Here is an 8,237-nt window from a genome sequence, read left to right on the forward strand (position 1 = left end):
AATTTGCTGATCATAGCTCATATTTAAACCCATGAATAAATATGAAAAATTAACAAAATAAAGATTTTGGTCATAAATATCGCCGAAAATGAAAGTTCAAACTAATGTTCCAGATTACACACTCATTATCATCATTGAACGTCATAGAATATCGTAGGATTTGGCGAAAAGATATATAAAGAAAAAAACAAAACTTGTTAGAGGTTATATTACAGGTTCCACCTACCTAGAACTAGAACCTACTTGGCTGAATAGGTTCCCTAATTTTTAGAACTTAGAACCTACCCCACATACATTGAAACATGGAATCGGACGGTTTTCCCATTGGTCCGGTACCAAGTTCCGGGTTCTACCTTTAAACATGCTCACCCCTAGTTGATAGACAAATCTAGAAAAGAAGTGAGCTGACAAAATGCGATTTTCTCCTCCACTCGTCGATAATTGGTTTATTTGATGGATGAACATGGTTCTAGAGTGGAACCGAAAATCGGATAATAGAATCGATGGGTTCTACGATATTCGGGTTCCAAAAATTGAAAAACTGATTTCGACAAATAAATTCTAGTTGGAACCTGAAACAACTCTAAAACCACTCACCACTAGTCTCAATGTAGTTTCTTGTAAAATAAAAATCCATTGATAGATAGGTCAAAGTAGGGATGTCAAGGGTCGGGTCAAGTATCATGATACCCAGCCCAACCCGAATCTAAATAAAACTGCGCTTGACCTGACCCGATACTCCAATTGTATGTCTCAAATCTTCGGGTCGGACAAATTCGGGTTTCGAGTTGCAGTGTTTTTTTTTTCCTTGCTTGTTGAAAACATCAAACCGGAGAGCTTGAGGTGTCGATAGCAGAGGTTAGGGTTAAAGCTCGTACTTCTCAAATTGGAGAGAGAGGGTTGCAATCAGTGGATGTTATATTTAGGCCTCGTACTTTTCAATCTGGGAGATTAAAAAAAAAACAAAGGCCAAACGAATTCGAACCCACTCTGGCCCGAACCGAATTGTCAAAATACCCTACACTTGACCCTTAACCGAAGAAGACTAACGCCCGACCCTCAAATACCCTAAATTTTCTGGTCGGGTCGGGCTTTTTTGACAGGCCTAGGTCAAAGATCCTAACCTCAGAGCTGTTTTAAGCGAAAGTTTTGAAATTACTTTGCCTCATCACCTTCTCAACAGAGGATTCACCTAAAAGAATGCATAAAGCTATGGAAAATTCAGAATCAATAGTAATTAAAGTACAAGCACATGCATATTATTCAGAGATTACAAATTCCAATCCATGTCTTTTAAGACATTAACTAGGTTAACAACGAAGCATTAACCACAACAATACCAAACCCCACATAAATTAATCCCCTCCCCTCAGCCGACCAATGCTCAATCACTCCAAGAAGAGGGGGTTGAAGCATACACGAACCTCATGCTCTTCAGGTCCTGCATGATGCTTGGGCACGATAATCTCAAGCACTGTTCCTGTCTCGTCACAATATGCTTCCAACTTAGCATCTTCTGGAATGAGGGCTGGTAGGGAAATCTCTCTAATGAAATCCCCTGGAGGGCAGTGCTCCGGCGTTGGATCTGTTAGCTTGAAGGTCCTGTTTTGTCTTGAAATAAATGGTATGCAAGCTGTACTAACACAGGATATCTTCACTATCCCATGGGAATTAGTGTTCTTCCATGTAACTTTTACCCTCTGAAGATCTACAAAAGGCAAGCTGACAATGATCAGAAACCCCTCGTCGTCTTCGTATATCGTTTTTGCTGCTGTAGCAGGGCCACAAACATTCTTCATGACCCCAGTAAACTCATTATACCATGAAGGCTCTACTGAGGGAATTTTCAGATCCAAACCTCTGTCGGAATGAGAACCATTTGACAAATTTAACTCCTCGCTATTTCCATTTTGAAAAAAGTCTTTCTTCCTTTTGTTCCCAACGGGTGACATATCCACTACGTCACCAATGCTGTGGTCTGATGGAGGGGTAGACAGATTTAAACCACAGCCATTGAGCAACTTCCTAGGTTGGTGATTTGTGTTGCTCTTTGATGGAGGAGCGGCCGCTCAAGCTCAAACTCAGTGCTTGAAAGATTTCTCCAGGAACTGAAGTCACTGGCTTCCATAGGGATGGAGAAGTTTACATCTCGGCCAGTCAATTCCATCCACCTCTTCCGCTCTTGCTCGTCAAGACCCGCAAGATTGGGTGTCCGTACAATTTCAATCCCATGAACACACTGGGGATTGGAGAGGCCACGGTAATGCTTCCTCTGCATCCTGTGAGAACGTACGAAACCCCTATCCACACTAAAGGGAAATGGACGCTCCCCTTGCCGACTATGCCCATTCATGTAACTTCTCAATTGCATCTTCCCGAGAGCATTTTCAGGCCTTTCCTTGAAAACCCACATGTAAATGTTTTCCATGTCGTGCTGAACCAAGAAAGCATCAAGCTGCAAGTCCGATTTCTCGAAGCCTGACACACCATTACGGTCCTGAACTATTTTGGATTTTGATTTTTCATTCAATACAGGCCTGAAGTAGAAACTAAAGAAACACCAGGCGCCCCACACACTATCAAGGCGCTTGTTGCTCTTACGCCCCACCTTAGGGATATTAACAGTCATCTCTGTTTCATAAATTTGGGGTCCCAAACCAACATCTAAAATATCACAGGGGTCGTTCCAAGCCAGAGGAAGTGGACTAGGCCTTGTTGACAAAGGGAGATTGATATCAGGTGGTCCTCCATGGATGATCGATCCATCTATCTCTCTCTCCAATTCATCGTGCGACAAAAAGCCAGAGTCCATGGACAACAATGTCGATGGTCGATGACTCTCCATTGACAGTACCGTTAAAAGAGCAGCTCCGACAATTTTTGCTTTCTGATTTCCTTCCAGCTTGTGCTTCTAGATCAACAGTTAGAGCAAAGATCTCCCTAACATGCTCACGAAACAAGTCAAAGCAAATACGCAATTATTCAAGCAGCGATCCGTCAGTCCACAAAACCACAGAGACCCCTCACAAGTACTGTCATGAATGGAATCCACAAGAATCCAACCACAAGATATCGAAAGAGGTTATCCATCAGATTCAGTGAATATCCAGCAGCACACGTCATCCTGAGATCACCACAGCCCTGGAAACAGAAATCAAGTCTTACAAATACAACACAACTTCATTTCTCATGACGACTAACAAACGAAAAGGTTCATTTGCATGACCTTCAGTTTGATTCAGGAAAAACAGAAGTTCAAGAGAAAGAATTTCATCCTGCATCTGACTCTCGATCCCATAATAGGTAAACTAAACAAGATCGTGGTTTGACGTACATGATTCGCTTAAGGAATACCCGACACTATCCAAGAAACTTCTTCATACTGTACTATTGAGTTTGAAATCGCAACCGAAAAACTTCTAATCTCACTTGCACCAAGAAAAACCAGATACCTAGGAAGAAAATCAATATCCAAGGTAAGATTTTTGCACTAATCCGCTAAGATCTATTCATCTCAGATACTCAAAACTAACAATAGCATTAATACTATCGTTTATGCCCTTCCTTCTTCTTTCCGTTTACTTCCATTTTCTCCACAGCCAAACCAAAAACACCCGATCCCGCAAAACCCTAGAATGCCCCCATCTCCTCCATAAGCACAGATTCGCGGAACCAAACAAATACCCCCCACAAACCCATAACCCGAAACGAATTGCACGACATAAAAGCAAAGCGAAACCAACGAATCGAAAGCAGATAATTCGAAGAATACCCGGAAAGAGAAGCCGAGAATCCACATCAAAAGTCGGTCCGCATTTCCAATCGCCGTCAATCAGGGGGAGGACGCCGCGCGCTGAGGGCGAGAGCTAAGGGGAAGGGAAAAAGAGATGTGGAGAACGGAGAGAAGGGGGCGTCTTGCTTTGGGGATAAAAACTCGGGAAGAAATTGGAACGCCGCGAGGGACCAAAGATCGAATTTTTATGCCCTAGAATTGGTAGAATCTGAGGGGGGACCGACCAATCATCTCTCTTCCGGAGGATACCCCACATCGAAGATTCAGAAAAGGGGTTTCAATTCACCTCTCCAGGACGAGCAGTGAAAAGCGCATTTGCATCTGCTGTTTTGGGGAGTGAGGCGTGATGCACAAAAGGACATCCAATGAGACAACCCACCCCATTCCTTAATTTCCCAAAATTTTGGGGATTCTCAGGTTGCGAGTTGAATTGCTTCCTGGAACCAGATGAATCATATGTTCCGGGGAAAACTACATAAAAAATGTTATGACTTTTGTACGGCACTCATTTAAATGTTATAACTTTCAAAATGTTCACTCAAATGTCATAATTTTCAAAATCGTTTACTTGAATGTCATATTGACGCGGATGCCAGAAAAGCTAACGTGGTACGTCAAAAAAGTTGTTGTGGCACTTAAGTGAACGATTTTGCTCCGACGTGACATTCAAATAAATTAATTTTGAAAGTTATGGTATTCAAGTAAACGTTTTGAAAGTTATGGTATTTAAGTGAACGCCGTACACAAGTTATGGCACTAATGGTGTACTTATCCCCATATGGTCCAAGCAAGGAGGAAAATTTGAAATATATCATCCAGTAGGGGCATATCGTCAATTGTTTGTGTTATCTTGTTTCAAATTGGATTTATGAATGCCCTAGGTTATTGTAAGCATGGTCAATCCTATTATTTGTCATTTTAAAAAAATACATCACATCATACATACGCTTGTATGATGGCCAAAAAATATAGAGAAAAAAAAATTAACAATTAGTCCACTGGATGTGATTGTATGAAATTTTAACGACCATGTTAAGCTTGAAATTTCTAATCTCAGTTGACTGGACACCCAGAATATCTAAGCTGATACAGCCATATAGGTGACAATGACATGTATAAAATGATTGGTCTATACATGTTAATCAAAGGTTATAAGGTTTGTGAGTTTGATTATGCGAGGGAACGGCTAAGATACCACAACTCTTTGATTAAGCCATAATTTGTATTTATTGTGAATTTTCCTTTTGAAAATAGAATTTTTGGGCCGATTTGCAATCGGAAAAAAGGATCACATCATCTTGTATAACGGGCAACTCCATTGTGTGTCCATATATTTTGAAATATGTGATGCATGATGCACGACGCAAAAGGAGATATCGAATATGACATGAGTGGAATCAAAATCGAATATGAAGCAATCAGATATGACTTAGAAATGGTGAATGTGATGAGCGATCAAATATGCAATGATTGAGCGTGACATTTCAATGTGATGTGAATTTCTAATGGAATATGCACATATCCCAGGGTAATCAAATATAACATGCTTGAATGACATGCAAGATGATCAAACTCAACATGTTTGAATGACATTCAAAATAATTTGAGAAGCTAACATGCGTAATAACGTGAAAATCAACTATGGCATGAATGAATAACAAGAAAATTGTCGCGGCATTTCAAATAAGACATGCGTGAAAGGAATGCAGTATGACGTACGAATCGAATATGGCATGAGTGAAGGACATGCAAAATGATATAAATTTGAAAGAAATCATAAGGTGTACATCATCATCACACAAGTGACACTAAGTGGCATAACAAGTTAGACCTGTGTTGCACATCTTTTTTTTTTTTTTTTTTTTGGTCGCATCTAATCGACACAAGATTCAGTTCATTAACCACTAACTCAACTTCATAATTTTAGAAAAAGTGATCAAGAAAACATTAAAATCACACTAGTGTATTTTAATGAATTCGACATAATTTATGCTATTGTTAGAGTAGTATTCCAAAATTCGAGGGGTCTTCTTGGAGCTTTGTTTGTATATGTACAAGGGAGAATGACTTAAATAGTCTCTAAATTTTTGCAAAATCTGCAATGTCATCCTTAAATAATTAATTCGTCCAATGTGGTCAAATTATTCATAAATATTCAATTTAATATCTAAACTTTCAATTTGTTTAATTTAGTCCATTTCCTATATTAACAAAAATAATATGACTATCTTTTTATTACTTTTTTGTACCTTTTTTTGTGTGTTTATAAGTATTGTGAGAGTTCTATTTTAAGTTTATTTTAACTCACGATCTCTATAATAGTAAAAGTAGAATATCATTTAGAGTTGTAATGATATTCCTACTATTTAAATTTCCTAACTTACATAATTAATTAAATTAAATTAAGAAAACGCCAAACAAAAAACTTGAATATTTTATCTATCTAAAAAGTTAGGACCAAGATTTAGGTCAATATAAGTGGGGGTAATCTATAGATAATTGATATAGTTATTAATACTTTTATGAAAACTTTTAATTCTCTGAAAAAAAAAAAAGGAATTTGAATTCAATATAACTCTAAATGAGATTATACTTTTTAGTATGCTAGAGATCATAAATTGAAACAAACTTAAATGGAATTATAATATTATTTATAACGACCAAAATGGTAATTAGTATTAAAAAGATAGCACTGAAAAGTGTCAATAGTATTGAATGAATGATTTGACTTTGAAATTGACGGTTGAGAGATTAGATTAAACAAATAAAGTTTAAGGACTAGATTGAATATTTAGGATTAATTCAAGGACCACATTGAACAAATTAAAAATTTAAAAATGACGTTGTAAATTGAGCCAAAATTTAGGAACTATCCACAACATTTTCCTTATATATAACCCTTGAGACCTAAAAGGTCACAAATCAGAAATGTGTAAAAAAAGTCATAAACTTATTGTATTTATGACAATTTATTCCTAAATCTTTTATTGGTGCCAATTTAGTCCTAATTTTTTTGCATTTGTGCCAATTAAGTCCATCCGGTCAATTTTAGCCAAAAATCGCTGAAGTGGACGTCGGTCGTCACACGTGGCACACCCGCACTGACATGGGCATTTTTTAAAATATTTTTATAATGTTTTGACATTTTTAATAATTTTTATAATTTATTTTTTCTATCTTTTCCTTTCTTCTTCTTTCTTGTCTACTTTCCTCTTCTGCATTGCAGGTGGGCACAAATATGGGCATTTTTAAATATTTTTATAATGTTTTGACATTCTTAGTAAGTTTTATAGTTTTTTTTTTTTTCCCTTTCTTCTTCTTTCTTTTCTACTTTCCTCTTTTGCGTTGCAGGTAGTCGACCACCGCCTAGCTGCGCAGCCGAAACAGATGGCTTCATCGAGCCTTGCCTACCCGAGGGCTAGCCTTTGGCGAGCACCGAGGCCCCAGCGCGCTGGTCGAGGCTACCTTAGCTTGGGCAAGGGTCGGCGTCGCCAGATTTGGCTTGGGCGAGCCTTGCCAAAATGAAACTCCATTTCGTCGAATGACACCAAAATTGGAGGGGGGGGGAGGGTTGGCATGTTGTAGATCTTTCCAAGCGGAAGATCTTCTTCGCACCCTCTTAGGTTCGCGTGAAGAAGAAACCCTTCGCCCGCCGATGCTCACCCTTGGCCGGCGAGACCGGCCGTCGAGGCGTGCGGCTTGTGGTCGGGCAGTGGCCTCCATAAGAGGGAAGGAGAAAAGAAATAAGAAAAAGGGAAAAAAGAAAAAAAATGATAAAAATTATATAAAAATATTTAAAAATTTTCACGTCGGAATCGACCATGCCATATGGAACGGATGGCGTCCACGTCAACAAGTATCGGCTAAAATTGATCGGATGAATTTAATTGACACAAATACAAAAGGTTTACGATTAAATTGACACCAATAAAAGGTTTAAGACTGAATTGGCACCACTGCTATAGATTTAGGATTTTTTTGACATTTTCCCCCGTCACAAACTCACAAGATGCCGAATGCAAGCCTGAGTTGGAGGTAGTACTCATTCAATTACGTATCAGCTCCTTATTGCACTTGCCCTTTCCTCTATTGGTGTTCGGCAACAAGTATAAGTGGGTACCGCTATAAATCTGTCATTAAGAAAATTTTATTAAAAAGTCAGTAATTAATGCAATCTTATTAGGATAATCACACACAAATTTGGGGACACGACATTTTCTTTATAATAATCAGGAAGAAGAAGAAGTGGGTTGATGGGTCAAAGGCACCATATTAAAATGGGCTCTAGCATGGTGTCACCACTAGGGTTATTATTGCTATACATAATGTGTTTTTGAGTTTAAAAATTAGCAATCATTAAGGATTTATGTGTGCCTCGTGTATCACCTGCTCATGTTGCTTTAGCAATCTGCTTATCTGATGGAGGTTGTATCTGCACTTCTCT

The 8,237-nt window shown here is 38.5% G+C and overlaps 1 pseudogene; it reads right to left on the reverse strand.

Moving 5' to 3' along the window:
- Positions 1-1,345: 1,345 nt before the first annotated feature.
- Positions 1,346-3,931, reverse strand: LOC125316255 (annotated as a pseudogene).
- Positions 3,932-8,237: the final 4,306 nt, after the last annotated feature.

The sequence above is a fragment of the Rhodamnia argentea genome, chromosome 8 (genome assembly GCF_020921035.1).
Source record: "Rhodamnia argentea isolate NSW1041297 chromosome 8, ASM2092103v1, whole genome shotgun sequence".
NCBI classification, from domain to species: Eukaryota; Viridiplantae; Streptophyta; class Magnoliopsida; order Myrtales; family Myrtaceae; genus Rhodamnia; species Rhodamnia argentea.